This window comes from Protopterus annectens, chromosome 13.part0, assembly GCF_019279795.1.
Source record: "Protopterus annectens isolate FY-2018-M chromosome 13.part0, PAN1.0, whole genome shotgun sequence".
In the NCBI taxonomy this organism is placed as follows: domain Eukaryota; kingdom Metazoa; phylum Chordata; order Ceratodontiformes; family Protopteridae; genus Protopterus; species Protopterus annectens.
The window spans coordinates 1,242,072,107-1,242,086,067 of NC_056747.1; positions in this window are offsets into that span (position 1 = coordinate 1,242,072,107).

Here is a 13,961-nt window from a genome sequence, read left to right on the forward strand (position 1 = left end):
TGCCCCAATTAAGTCACTACTTTATTATTGTAATCTTTTTCTTTAGTAATACACATATCAATGTCATCATAGCTTGGTTTTTACAGCATCGTTTATTTAGGGATCAGTGAAGATTGTTTAAACACTTTAGATGGAGCAAAATGCAGCAACCGCAAGGTCTACAGAGATCCGAGGTATCTGTGTCTGTCTTGTAATGGTCAGATCATGTTTTAACCTTTAAATGGTAAGAGGATATCCAGCTTTTGTAGTTAACATATACTTTATTTCATGGCCCATGCCCAAGGAGTTTACTTAAGCTGATTGATTCACAGCTCAACTGAATTTTTTAGCCAAAGAATCTCTCTAAATATTAATTCACATAAATTAATATAATAGTTTTCTCCACACTTTCTTATTTACTTTAATTTCATGTTCTGCAACATGTCAAGATGATAGAATTAGAATAAATAAGAAAATGGAGTGTGATTACACAATTCCCACAGTGGTAATACGTGAGCAAAAATGTGGTTTAGTTTATATTATTTTTAGTGAGATGCATGTTTAAAGCTTTTTTTTCATCCAGTTTTCATTTAGGTGCATTACGTTTTGTTAGATAATGGGTTTGGACAATTACCAATCCTCTTGGGGGTGCTTGATGTTCCAGAGCAGGGTATAATGGACGTGTAATGCCCTGTAATCTAACCTGGCATCATGTCCACCAAAGAGAAAGAAATCTGCTTTGAGATCAGCATTTCCCTTTCACTTACTAACTGCAACTCTTAAAAAAAGGTGCAATTAGTGAGAGGAACACAAACTACAAAAAGCAAAACAGAGTTCATGCAACTGCAATACCAGTTACAGGGACTTACCTTTTCTTTTCCCCTCAGTAACCGAAGTTCTTAAAAAAAAACAGATGGCTGGTGAGCACAGAAAAATAAACAAGTATATATATATATATATATATATATATATATATATATATATATATGTATATGTGTATATATATATATATATATATATATATATATATATATATAGATATATATATATATATAGATATATATATATATATATATATAGATTATATATATATAGATATATATATATATATATATATAGATTATATATATATATATATATATATATATATATAGATTATATATATATATATATATGTGTGTGTGTGTGTGTGTTTAAGCACACTGTATTTAATTAACAACTTGTACTTTTCTTATTCAATTGAATTGGTTTTGTCTTGTGATTAGTATTTAGATTATATTTAGTCTGTGTCAGTGGTTTCTTCTTTTAGTTCTGATGACTTTGATTTACTGCTAAATAGGCAAGAGAGGTAAGCATTTTAACAACTGCATCATTTTTTGGTCCATTTGCCGTGTGCATGTTTTAGTTTAGTTTTAAAAGGCTCATTCAATATTGAGATGGCACGTATCACATTCATAGGTTCATAGGTTGGTACTAGGCTACCAACCCTAGGGCCTATACAAGTCTAGCCATAACAATTCCCTGGCTATTTCTTCACACACTATTTACTTCCTTGGACCCCTGTCTAGCAGGGCAACTGACATGATCTCCGGGGTGAATTTCCTTTCTCCCATCCAATTGTCAAGGTTCCTTTTGAAGAGGGCCAAAGAGGCACTCTGCTTGACATGTATGGACAATCTATTCCAGAGTCTGGGGAGTCTCTGGGTCAGGAACCTATCCCTCCAGCATGTTTTGTTTATTGTGATGACAAGGTTTAGATCCCTGGAGCATGTGGCTCTGAGGGATTGGGATTTCTTTAAGTGTAGCATGTCCAACAGCTCTGGGTTTGACACGGCCTTGTATGTTAAGCAGTGATCGCCTCTGAGTAGATGATATGCGACAGAGTATAGCTGGAGTTTTTTAAGGCGGTCAGCATAGGGCATCTGCATCTAGTTAGGGGGGGTGGGGGCACAGCCCTCCACATGGGGAGGGTGGGGGGCATCTCCCTCCACTATGATGGGTTTTGTTTGGTGATGTTCTTCTGCAGTTCACTGGGCTGGCCGACTGGTTTTTAACCCAGTAAAACGTTTTGGTTTTCGCTTATAAGTGTTCGACTATATATATATATATATATATATATATATATATATATATATATATAGATATGGAGCACTTTCCTTTCCTTTAAAGTTTCATTTATTTATTTATTTATTTGTTTATTTGATATTTATTGACCAGGTTAGTCTGGCTGAACTAGTGCCCATTTTCAACACAGATCCGAGGAGAAAAGCTCCAGATTATTACAAAACAGTGCAGAAATAGTTCATACAAATATTTCAAAATAGAAATAAGTTGACATGTAGAATACAAAAACAAACAAAAAAACTAGCTATACCAAATATAGTTATACAATAAGGTACTAAAAACTGGTTGTATGGGCATTAACATACTAAGAATACAAGTTTAAGATTGAATTTCACATTGAAGCTTGGTGTTAGGAAGGAGCTGTGTGGAAATTTTCCAAGTTAGGTAGTAGAGGAGTACAATTAGAAAGTATTCAAAGATAAAAAATCAGTCCCCTGGATTTAACAAAATCCGTGCAAGAATAAGATTATTCTTGCATGGAGTGGTTCATGTCCATTTAGCACAGCAGCGTGCCTTGAATATTCATGAAGGTGCGCTGCTGTACTTCCTATACAGACATGAACCTTGAACTAGTGCAGGGGTGTGTCCAAGTAGTGCACGGACACTAAACACACCTCCTGCACTCAGAAAGTGCCGTACGGCACTTTCTAAGCTAAATTGGCATAACATTATGTATTTACTCTAATATTATGCCAGTATTTCAGTGTCCGTGGACACTGAAATGAAATAATGTTCATTTCAGTGTCCGCGGACACTGAAAGAAACATTGGCAGGAAGAAAGCAATGCAGGGGGTGTGTGACAGGCTCTGTGACACACACCCTGCATTGCTAAAGTGCTGTATGGCACTTCTGCAACAAGTTAAAGCAGGAAATGTATGCAAATATACACATAATGGGAGATAAATCCCACAAAAGGGACAAAACACACATACAGCCCTCACAAACATAGAAAGTTGATAGAGAACAGGTTATGCATTAGCATGAATTATGGAAGAGTAGAAGTCTGAAAGCAAATGTATGCCAATATTCCCTTACAGCAGTTATGTTGACAAAGGCACAACTGATGGGGGGAATAAATAATAAATTAGGGACACGCCTGAAAAATTGCCCTCACACACTTAGAAAGTTGATAAAAAACAGGATATGTATTAGCAGGAGTCCCTGAAGAATAGAAGCCTGAAAGCCAAATGAATGCCATTATTTCACGATTGCAGTCCTCAATGAATTGTCAGAACACCACAAGACTCACTTACATAACATAAAATTATAATATGTCAGTAATGAGGAATCAATCCCACAATCCTGATCCTTTATAAAATGAAATCTGGGCATTACTAAGTAGTGCTCAGCTATGCTAAGCTGATGTAAGCATTGATTAAATGTAAATGTAAATGCTAAGCAATGAGTAGCCCAGCTAAGCGGATTTCTGCATTGGTAAGCAGTGCTCAGCATATATCCCTTCAAGCATTGCCAACCTTAGCTAAGTGGGTTTGCCCGTCACTTAGTTTAGCTCAGCATATTTAAAATGGTCCAATGATGGCAAAGGACAGGAATGCAGCTCTATTTAAACCTCACAGGTGGGAATACAGCCATAACCAGTTGTAGCTCATCCTTGCAGGCACTATGGCTGTTGTAGAAGAGGGTCCACACTTTTGGGTGCAATGCTGGGGCATTCAGGAGTCCAGGGTCATGGTTGGACACCTAGTGAAAGGCCATGAGGAGAGACTGCTGCAGGGCCAGTACCAGGGCTCCCAATACAAAGCAGAGGCCTGGGACCGTCTCGCACATGATCTCACCAGTGCTACTGGCATCCATCGAACTGATGAGCAGGTCCTGTACCATTTTGCTGACCTCAAGCATAGGAAGAGCAAGCTCTTGGACCAGTGGCCCCAAGACACAAAGGCACAGAATGTCCCAAAAGTGGGTAAGTATCAGTATCAATTAGTGTTTACCAAAGTCCAGCCTGGGTATGTGATTGATAGGTATGCATAAATGTTTCTTTATCTCCTGTGCAGCTGCAGATGAGAGGGCTGCGAACATAGACGCCCATGCCAGCAGGTTTCTAAGGCTGCGCCGGGAGGCTGGTGAGTACAAATCTAGCTTACAGCATTCAGGGCAAATAAATAGAAAGGAGCATTGTGTTGAAACACCCTCTTGTTGTGCCTTTTTGCACAAACAGGCACTGTTCAAATCCTGGGAGTGGTAGTAAACTGTATGCATAATTTCACCCAAGAATATGTATATATGTGTAGAAACAGTTAGGTAGTGTTAACATAAATTTCCTCCACAAGTCTGCCAGGTAAGGAAATGTTTCTATTAGCTGTAAGAAGGCTGTACTAATACACTGTGTACAACACTTCCACTGTCCAACTCCAAGGCTGCAAATGACAGCAAGATAAATACATACACCAAGCGGTTTCTACCGATAAATGCCCCTCAAGTGTCACACTGTCACAGCTAGTGTTCACCGCTGCCAATACCCAGAGTGACAGATAGAAATCCAGGCAGAGTATGGCAGTAGGACACACCCACAGCATGAGTGCAGGGTACCCTTGTCAGTGTCACATATGTAACCTTGAATATGTGATTATTTGTAGAAACAGTTAGGTAGTGTTAACAGATATTCCCTCCACTGGTCTGCCAGGTAAGAAAATGTATGTATTAGTTTTAAGAAGGCTTTATTAATACACTGTGTACAAACATTCCACTGCCCAACTCCAGGCCATAGGTAGATGTAAAGTGAGGTCATACCTGCAGAGTAATGAGCAGAGTAATGATCAGTACAAGTGAGGTCATACCTGGACAGTAATGAGTAGAGTAATGATCAGTACAGTTGTGAACAATTGAAGCCTATACAGTTGTTAATATCTCTCTCCCCCCACCCTACCTATACTTCATACACATAATCAACGGGTATGTTTTTCTCCAAAACTACTGTTGGGACATGTGTCCTATTGTTCTACAAATATATTAAATCATTTGATTATTAATATTCCCTGTTAAAATACTATCATTGCTGGCCTGTTGCTATCAATGTAACTTGCATGCTGTTATGATGCCTATTGTTGTTCCATTTATGCATGTGTTCTGTTTGCTATGCAACTGTTTCAAATCTGTTGTTTTGGGGTAATTGGAACACCCATGCATGCTGTTAAAACTAATACTGAAATGTTTTGTTCATGACTAACCAACATATTTTGTAAAACCTCAATACCATAGCACATCTGGGAAGGCAGATCCTGGCAGATCCACCTGTCCTGCCTCATCTAGCCATGGTACTGGGCCCCAGCATGTCTGGGACCCAATCTGGGCCTTCTCGTATACTGGTCCTGCACCACCTTTAGGTGGAACCACCTCAGGGGATGGGCCCCCCCCCCCCGGGAGCAGGCATGGATAGGAAACTGTCACTTGTAGCCAGGTCCGGGGTTTGGTGTGTAGTGCCATCCAAAAGGAGTTTGGTGGACAGATGTGCCAGATTGAGGGCCATCTGGTGCATCTTGAGGGTCAGCCTGCCCCTCCTATCCAGCCCCCAGCACAGCCACCATTGGGGCCATGAAGGTGCAGTGGTGACTGCCCATGGGTGGGGACCTCAGTCCCACTGTATGCATTTGGGGACTCATGGGTGTCTGATTCCCAACCACCATCCCCATCCAAGGTGTTTACCTCCCACATGTATCATATACCACCCCTGTCTGCTGTCTTGTCTGTCTTCCTACCCAACTTACCTCCCTAAATATGCCTACTATCATTCGCCAACATTCCACTATCACCTTAAAAAAAGGGCATCTGTTCACAAAAAAAAATTATGTCCCATATAAAATTGTCCATTGAGCACACATGTCCACTGGACACGTAATCTGGTCCAATTGGCTTGACAACTCATTACTGTTGTCCTCACCCATCTCTCAGGGGTCTGAGGGTCCAAATTCCCCTCCAAAATTCTGTAGAAATTCACAGCTGTTGCTGTAGAAGAAATGGACAGCTATGGACCTTTCCTACACCCATCCTGCACATCCCTAGCTACCTTTCATACTGTACTTCCCTCTGTGTGCCCCTTTTTCACCACTTTCCTATCACCCCTTTTTCTTTTCTTTTAAAGAAATTAGCTTGGGGGCAAGCTTGAATAAGCGGCAGTAAGTGAAGCTAAAATGGATTAACCATGTGTTGGCATTGCTTACCGTCACGCAAACTCACAAACAACTGCTTAAAAGTGTCTTAATCACTCTGTATCCATCAGACCATGTTCTGCCCAGAAACAAAGTAGTCAGCCCTGCCAAGTCTCAAACCTGGGATGATGTGCTCTACAATCACAGCACCATACCACTAAAACATCTGAGCTGTGTGATTGGTAATGCTTTAACAAACATATCATGCATTCTGGTCATTTAACATCAAGGAAAAAAATATCAGTCCCAAATATTGAACCCACGACCCTGTACACATTAATAAGGAAATGTACCACTATACCATCTGAGCTGCTGGAATTAGTCTTACATTTTCAAACATATCATGCAATAGAGGCATATAACATTATGGAGAAAGCTCTGTGGAATCATTCATGTGTTGTATATAGACATATACACGTATACATACACATACACACACACACACACACACACACACACACACACACACACACACACACACACACACACACACACACACAAATATATATATATATATATAGATCTGTTGAAACATATATATAAAATAATGGATAAATAATATAGATATACATATATAAATATATAAAGGAATGGAAATATATATATATATATATATATATATATGTATATATATATATAAATATAAATATATATATATATATATATATATATATATATATATATATATATCTATATATATAGTTTTTATATATACATATATATATATATATATATATATATATATATATAACATGCAGTGCAGTCAGACCTCAGAACCATCCCTCTCAACCTCTTAGTGCAAGACATCTGTACAAAGGCTGTAAGGGGGGGGGGCAGATATAGGGACATATTTCAACTATCGCTGTTAGGAACAAAGACATTTGCTACAGCAACAGGGTGGGTTTCAGCAGACAATTACTGCAGGATATGAGGATGGAAATTAAAATGTTATGTAATAATTTACTGACATAAATCCTTGGATCATCACAGTGATTTACCAGACAAATACAAATAAATCATGGAACAGCACAAAAGTATGGGCCAAACATCTGGACATTCTGTAAAAATCCTGGCAGTGGAGAGGTATGTTCAGTACCCCTTAGTGCAATGAATCAGGACCAAGCCTGACAAAGTGGGGGGACAACGGCATGAAATTAGGGACATATCTAAAATACGTGAGTAGATAAGCTGAGAAAGTTGATGTAGTAGCAATGTATGTCCTTACATATATTGACTGAGATATCACAAGTCCGGGACTCAGTTGCTTCTCATTAGTTAGTGACCTCAATCCCCACATCATCCTACTGATGTGTCAGGAATACACAACAGTCATGGGGACCAGACCAAAGATTTCGGCCAGACAACTGGACATCCTACGAATGTGTGGACATAACACAGTATTAGGGAAACTGCCTTCAGCTACCAAGCAACATCCAAACTACAATCAGACTGACATAACACTACCAAAATCCAGCTCTGGGGCTGTACACATGCATTTGCAAATATAACATGCACTACAGGGATGTAACACTAGTGGAAAACAGATACTGGTGTGAAAGTGCATACCCAGAACCAATTGCACCACAGTCACAGTAACATACTAGTAAGCAAACTGAACACAACAGTATAATGACTGTGTCAGCAACAATATCCCATTTGCCATCCACACATTACCCTGACATATACTACCCCAAGTCACAGTGTAGTGGGAATCTTGAGGTGTTACGGCACATGTCACGGTCTGCCCGTACAAACATATACAGGTGATAGGGAACCAGAAACTGGAGCAGCATGCACAGTCAGACAGAAAAGGCCCATGACACTCACATGTACCCCCCCTACACAGACCAAATAACATGTACACACTACACTTCTACAAAATCCTGACAGTCTGTTAACAATGGCCAGACATAGAGGTACGACTGCTGAATCCTACACAAATGCACTTTATAATATAAGCACTTACACGAGTGCATGGATCGTGCAATTCCTAACAGAACCAAGATGCTATCCTTCAAAAAAAGGAAGCCAATCTGGTGGTCCCCTGCCATAAACAAACTCTACAACAGAAGAAAGAAACTGTTGCAAAAAAGAGTAAAATCCCATGATTGGAGGAACTCCCTGGTCAGCCTCAGTAAGAAGCTGAGATCCCTCATAAAATCCTCCAAAGCTAGTTACGAAAACAAAATCGCCACTGATTCTAAAGACAACCACAAAGCATTCTATAGCTATGTCAAGAATCTCAATGGCAACAATCAGATCTGCTCTGGGTTACAGCACAATGGCACAAAATATACAGAACTCTAAGAAAAACAGCCCCTGCAAGTAAGGTCCCAAACTAGTATTCCAAAAATGCATTGACCAGCAGACAGTGATGCAGAAAGACAATATTGCTGTTTATTGCATATCTGTGCTAAAAAGCACATTCCATAGAGAGAAAAAATCCCGACCGGTTTCGGCCAATACAATACAGCCTTCTTCAGTGTAAAAAGCACATATCAGAAAGATCCCTCTATTTATATCTGTGACAATTAGAATCATGTAACTCATCAATTTATTTATAGTTGCTCTTTCAATCCCGGAGGGAATAAACAACCTAATTTAATAATCCATTTTTTCTCCATCTGAGTCAACATTTGATGCCAGCCCACAGTCTTTGATCTGTTGCATCTGATTTTACAAAATATACAGAACCAACTGATATTGCCAACATCTTGGCAGATAGGTTCAGTGCTAACTTTACCCCCCTCACATCCCCTAAAGGGCCCATCTCTATACCAGAAGAATGCAGACTTCCTGTAATCTCGGCAGCACAGGTCAAAAACACACTCTCCAAAGCCAAGAACACAGCATCCGTGGGACTTGACAACATCCCAGGCTGTGTTCTACATGAACTACAGAACAAACTGGCATCCCATCTAAGTGCCATGTTCAATCATAGCCTCACCTCAGGCTTTGTGCCCACTGAATGGCTCACAGCAATGGTTATCCTACTCCACAAAGGGGGAGCCACCATGGACCCCAGGAACTACCGCCCCATTAGCCTGATGAGCCTGGTCTGCAAGGCTATGGAACGTATCATCATGGAACTTATAAACAATGACATTGGTAATCTCCAAACTCTGGACCCTACCCAGTTAGGGTTTATAAAAGGCAGATCATGTCTCCTAAACCTGATAGACTTCTTTGAAGTGGTCACCAAAGCCGTAGATGAGGGTAAGTTGGTTCACACAGCCTATCTAGATCTCGCCAAGGCTTTCAACACCATCCCCAACTCTGGAATTATAGATAACCTCACTAAACTAGGTATAAATCCTTATGTCACAAGATGGGTTGCCAACTGGCTCACTGACAGAACCCACACTGTGAAAGTAGCAGACTCCAAATCCAACTTCATACCAGTGACAAGTGGAGTACCACAGGGTTCAGTCCTGGGTCCTCTCCTGTTTGGTATCTACTTCTCTGAAGTACAGGCTAACACAGAAGGTCTTTGGCTAATGAAGCTCACAGATGACTGCAAACTAGCAGCCATAATCAAAACCCCTAATAATGTGGACATCCTATAAAAGGGCCTCATTGAGACAGATGCCTGGTGTCAAAGCCATGGCCGCAAGCTCAATGCCAAAAAGTGCATTGTCATCCCTTTTGGTAAAAACTTTGTTCCCATGAACTACCACATAGGCGGTAGTCGACTTAACACCAAAAGTGTGATAAGAGACCTTGGGACACAGGTGGACAGTACTCTCTCCTTTGATAATCACATCACCACAGTAGTCAGGAAATCCTTCTTTGTGGCACACCTCATCACAAAAGGTTTCTCATCCAGGAAAAAAAGAGGTCATTGTTCCCCTCTACTCGTCACTCATTAGACCCATTATAGAGTACAATGCCCCTTTTGGTATGTACCTCACAAGACATCTTCAACAATTGGAAAGGCCACAGAAATACCTCACAAAGAGGATTACCAGCCTCAAACAGATGCCCTACGCAGACCGTCTCAAAAAACACCAGCTTTACTCCGTCACATATCGCCTACTCAGAGGCGATCACTGCCTAACATACAAAGCTATGTCTAACCCAGAGATGTTGGACATGCTCCACTTAAAGTAATCCCAATCCCTCTGAGCTACACGCTCTAGGAACCTAAGCCTTGTCACCACAATAAACAGAACATGCTGGAGGGATAGATTCCTGTCCCAGAGACTTCCCATACTCTGGAACTAACTACCTATATATATCAAACAAAGCTCCTTATTAGCACTCTTCAAGAAAAATCTTGATGATTGGATGGGAGATAGGAAATTCACCCCGGGGATAACTTCTGTGGCTCTGCTTGACAGGGGCACAGGAAAATAATTTTCTTGGGTGGTGAAAGCCAGGGTACCATTTGGCTAGGCTTATATAGGCCCTAGGGCCACTAGCCTAGTACCTACCTATGAACCTATACACAGACTTCTCAAATGTAGTTTCCCACAAAATGTATTGGCACAGGACTCATATCTATGGCTGCTTCCTTGTTACATGTATGGGGATCTATGACATCGCTGGGATTGTAACAGGAATGAAGGCAATATATAATGATACTACATACCTCTAAACCTCTTAGTGCATGACATCTGGACAAAGCCTGACATAATTGGGGGACAGAGGCCCAAACAAAGTGGTATATTGGACATATTGCTGTTATAAATTTAGACAGTTGCTGATGTTACTGGGTTTGTCACATATCTTTTCTGAGAGATAATAAGTCAGTAACACCAATGGATGTTAGCACATACTGACTGCATTCCCCAGAGCATCCTACTGATTAGCCAAGGACAATGACTGTGTGGGGAACAGACCAAACCTATGAGCCACGCATCTGAACAGTGTCTGGGCCTCTGGACAGTGTACAGGTATGACCACAGTCATGTAACAGAATGGAAATCCCCTGACAGCTGCCAAACATGTCTCCCAGCACCATAAAAACCACAGTAAGACCAACACGACATTCCCCCACATCAGCTCTGGGCAATTACCTATGTATAGTCCATCCCTGTAGTGTATGCTATATTTGAATATGTAGTGAAAAGCAGATAGTGGTGCAAAAATGTCCACCCAAAAACATTTGCACCACAGTCACAGCAACATACTAGTACCCAAAATTAACTCCAGAGTATAACGACTGTCTGAACAAACATACCTGATTGCCAGTCACACACTACACTGACATATACTGGCAAAAATCACAGTGTACTGGGAATCCTGAGGTGTTAGAGGACATTTCACAGTCTGCCCCTACAAGCATACAGACCTGATAGACCACCAGCAGCCACAGCAGCATGCATAGTCAGATAGGTAAAGGATGTATGGCACTCATATCTGCTATTTTCCCTTCCCAGCCCAACAAACATCTACACACAACACTGCTACACAATCTTGGCAGTCTGTTCACAATGGCCAGACATACATAACTGTCATATGTACAGATTTCCACAGAATTTCCAGGGTGTGGAACCATAATCCTGGCCACTGCCGCATACCACGGCCAGGAGTCTGCTAGGTCACTGGGATGATAACTGGAGTGCAGTTGATAATTAATGATATACCATACCTCTGCACCTCATAGTACAGGACATCTGGGCAATACATGATGTACTTCGGAGACAGGGGGCCAGAAAGAGGGACATATCACACATAATGGTGTTACAAACTGAAACAGTAGGTGGTGTTACATGTGTTGTTGTAACATAACATCCCTGAAGGATATGATGTCTGGAACACAAACAGATGTCAACAGTTAGTGACTACAATCCTCACATTATCCTACTGACACCACAAAAACAGACATTGTTCAAGGAACTGACCAAACATAACAGACAAACCTCTGGCCACTCTCTGGACAACATGCCAGATGAGAGGTATGTCAGAGGCATATCACTGTTAGATGTCAAGTCACTCGGTAAATGCATGTCCAGATGAACCTTGTCAATCTAGCAACCCTCCATGTGTATAACAGCACTAATGACATACAATCTGTACCAGATTCTGGATCTTTTTCCCACATGTTGTTGGGCTGTCTCCACATGTCCTGTCCTGTGAGGTATTCCCACCTACTGTCTGTGAAGCTCTAGCCCCCACACCTCCATAATGTCCCACACACAGGCAAGAAAAAGGGGCAAGGCCCTGATGAGGGATGTCCCATATGTTGGAACTAGCATCAGTGTCAATATCCACACCACAATACTATGTGTGCACCTACATAGCTGTATGGCCTCAGCAATACCTGACAGGACAACATCAACATCCTCAAGGTAGGCTGAAGGCCTGTGGTGGTCAGCAGCAATACACAACTACCATCATAGGTGGAAATAATTGCAGGACAGGCCAAGAAGGAACAGATGCCTCACTGACAGCCATGTCACCTTGTTCTGCACAAGCAAATAAGGTCACAGGTGATGTACACTAAGGCTGCTTTTGAGTGCAAACTGGATTCATTGACCAAGGCCAATCAGTAGAACTTCCAGACATGTGTCCACAATTCCAGAGGCAACACAGATATCTGCTCTGCAGTGGTGGTCAATAACACCATATACACATATGCCATAGATATAAGCAACCAGCTTCAGACAGGTGAAGTGTAAACTTCACCCCCCTGTTCCCTCATAGGTACACATGTGCATGTACAGCACCTGCCACCCTCCCCTCATGATCAGGAAGTAGGTCTGTAATGCCCTCTCAAAGAAAACACACAGAGGTCTCCATAGGCCTGATACCATTCCCGGTTGCATCCTACATGAACACAGGTATGGGCTCTCAGACCCAGTCTGCAGTGTAGTAAACCACAGTCTTAGCACTGGTGTCATCCCATCTGCACAGAGGACAGACAGAAAGTTGATAGAAAACAGGTTATGCATTAGCATGAATGTTCTGAAGGATACACATCTGAAACTGAAATGTATGCCATTATGTCATGACAGCAGTCCTCAATGACATGGCCAAAAACCTCAATACTCTCCATTTTATATAATAACATAATATTAATATTCAATAGGAGATAAAAATATACAGCTCAAATCCACAAACCAAGGTAGTGTAGTGGTCACAGTCCCAGCTTTGCATGCAGGCATACATGGTTTGAGTACTACAACAGGCAATCCAATTTTACATGGGAAAGCAGTGTTAGAAGTACTATTTTCATATTAAAATATATGGAAAGTTATTTTTGTCACCCAGGGCAGTGTAGCTGGTGTAAAATGCCAGTGTTAGTGCAGATAACATGTGAAACTACCCATGTATACATGTGTCCCATACAGTATAGTTACACCCCTTGCTACTGTAATGGAAGCACATTTTATATTTTATGAGATATATAAAAATATATAAAAATATCATATAATATGATATTATAATAATATTATAAGGATATCATATTATAATATTATTATAATAATATAGAAATACATATAAAATATATTTTAGAAGAATTAATGGAGTTGGGAGAGTGGCATAACAGTTTAGATGTTTGCCTTACAAACACAAGGTCCAGGGTTTGAGTGCCACGAGGGGTAACTGGCTAGGCTTCAAATGGCTTGAAATGGTAGTTAGCCTAGTACTAATCTATGAACCTATGAACCTATGAACTGTGAGAAATGGTTAGCGATGCTCAGATATGCCTAGCAGGTTTAAGCATCACTCGAACATGAATGCTAA